This window comes from Myotis davidii, unplaced genomic scaffold, assembly GCF_000327345.1.
Source record: "Myotis davidii unplaced genomic scaffold, ASM32734v1 scaffold289, whole genome shotgun sequence".
Taxonomy (NCBI): Eukaryota; Metazoa; Chordata; class Mammalia; order Chiroptera; family Vespertilionidae; genus Myotis; species Myotis davidii.
In genome coordinates, this window is record NW_006299717.1 from 2,422,051 (window position 1) to 2,424,013 (window position 1,963).

Sequence of the window (1,963 nt, forward strand, 5' to 3'; positions counted from 1 at the left end):
GCACCGCCACGGAGCCGCGGGCCCGCCTTCCGCGATCTCACAGAGGCTTCGCTTCTTCTTTTAGTCGCTTCTTGGCAACCCGAGCGGTTGCCACATCCCCCGGATCCGGAGCCTAAAGCCCGGGCATCCCTTTTCGGACCTCTCTGGAGCCAGTTCTCCCTGCCTCCAGTTCCCAGCTACAAAACCCCAGCCCCACCTTCCGCTCCCGTTGCGCGCGCGCGCGTGCACACACACACACACACACACACACACACGCGGGCACCGTCCCCCCAAAACGCAGACAAGGCACACACCCACCCGCGACGCCTCCAAACGCTGCCTCCTGCCCGGCAGCTCTGCTCCCGCGTCCCCACGCCTCCCTCTTGGGCGCTAAGGGGACTCCAGTCACCCCTTATCCCGTCTTTTCCGTGGTTTTTCCCCCGGGAAAGGTCCCCAGAACAGGCATCACCGCTCTCAGGGACCCTCCCTCTGACTTCTAGCAGCCCCAAATGCCCCAACCCCGCCGCGCAAAAAGTCAGTCTCTGGGCCCAGCGGCTCCTACTTCGCTTTCTGCTGACTGCAGGGCAGTCTGTGCAGGCCACTTTTTAATGAAGTGAGCTGGACGGGGAGGATTCTCTCTTTCTGAGGTTGAGGGCATAGTTCCTGCCTTTAAGATGGGGGGCGGGGGTGGGAGAATTTGGCCTGTTCTATTGGTGGGGGTCAGGTGCTTTGTCCCTCCCCATACATTTTTGGCTACCAGCCTCCTTCTGGGGGTGCCTCACAAGAGGGAGGGGTGCCCTGAGGGGTTTCTGGGAGGTGACTTGCTAGCTGGCCGTGGGTTTAATTCCCTGGGGAGGCTGGCCCAGGCATCTGGCCAAACTCTGCTTCTTAATTAGTTTGTGTGTCTCTTACTGCCTGGCCCTTTATCTATAGGCCAGAAAAGGAAAGACAGGAAGAATGAAAGGCTGGGTTTTGGGGAGGAGGCGACTGAGTGGGTCCCAGAGACCTCGGCCCCGCAGGGGTTGTGTGAGTGTGTGTGTGGGGGGGGGGCTCTTCCTTCCTCTTTCTCCCCAAGGTTTCCCTTCAGCCTCCCTGTTCCTTAGGAAGCCTAAAGAGGGACATCCGTGAGGTCTCCCCCTGTTTTTCACCACACCCAGGAGGTCTGTAGAGTGACTGAGAACCCTCCTGTTGGCTGCTGTCCCCCACTCTCTCCCTCTGAGTGTCCTTGGGCAGATCTGGCATGCCCATCTCCCGGCCATGGCCATCCCCTTCCTCCATTCCCTCCACCTCCTCCAACCTCCTCCAGGGCTGCATGGGGCACATCTTGAGGAACCCCCAGCAGTGAGTGTGGGGAGTGGGAGACAGGTGCAGTGGTCTCTGCAGACCCTGATTTGAGAGTGATTTGGGGCCAGGGTTGAGTCATTGGCTCATCTGCCCTTTTTCTGGGTGTTTTCTCCCTTCCCTGAGTCCAAGCTCTCTCACTCAGAGTGAGTGAAGTGGGTTGTATGCATTGGGGCCAACCCCTGACTCTTGGATGACATTCTTTCCACCTGCCCTTTGAGAGTGTGGCTCCAGGGAAAGACTGGGGCCTCGGGGGAATTGCTGGGTGGAAAGTCTTTATGGCGGTGGTTGGAGAGAAAGGAAGATCTAGTTTGAAGGGGAGGATAGCAGGAGGCTACTGAGTTCCTTGTGAAGCTTTGGCCAGATATAGCCAGAGAGAACCATCGTAGGGCTGGGGCTGGGGTAAGGAGTAGTATGGAGAGCTGGTTTTCTGCTCCCTCCCCCACTTCCCCTCTGTTCACAAAGTAGATGAAGCAACTTGAGAAAGAGTGGAGTGCCGGTGAGAAATGGTCAGGCGTGTCCGTCCCTGTGTGCCAGCATCTAGCATGGTGCCTGGCACACAGCAGGAGCTCAGCAAATATTTGTTGCAAGAATGAAGGGCCATGGTTTGGGGGGAGTTGGAAGAAATGCTATTGAAATTCTT

General features: G+C 57.8%; 1 protein-coding gene across 1 annotated transcript in view; it reads left to right on the plus strand.

The window, feature by feature from the left end:
* Positions 1 to 1,963, plus strand: part of MDGA1 (MAM domain containing glycosylphosphatidylinositol anchor 1) — a 53,689-nt gene that overhangs the window by 607 nt on the left and 51,119 nt on the right. The window lies entirely within an intron of this gene.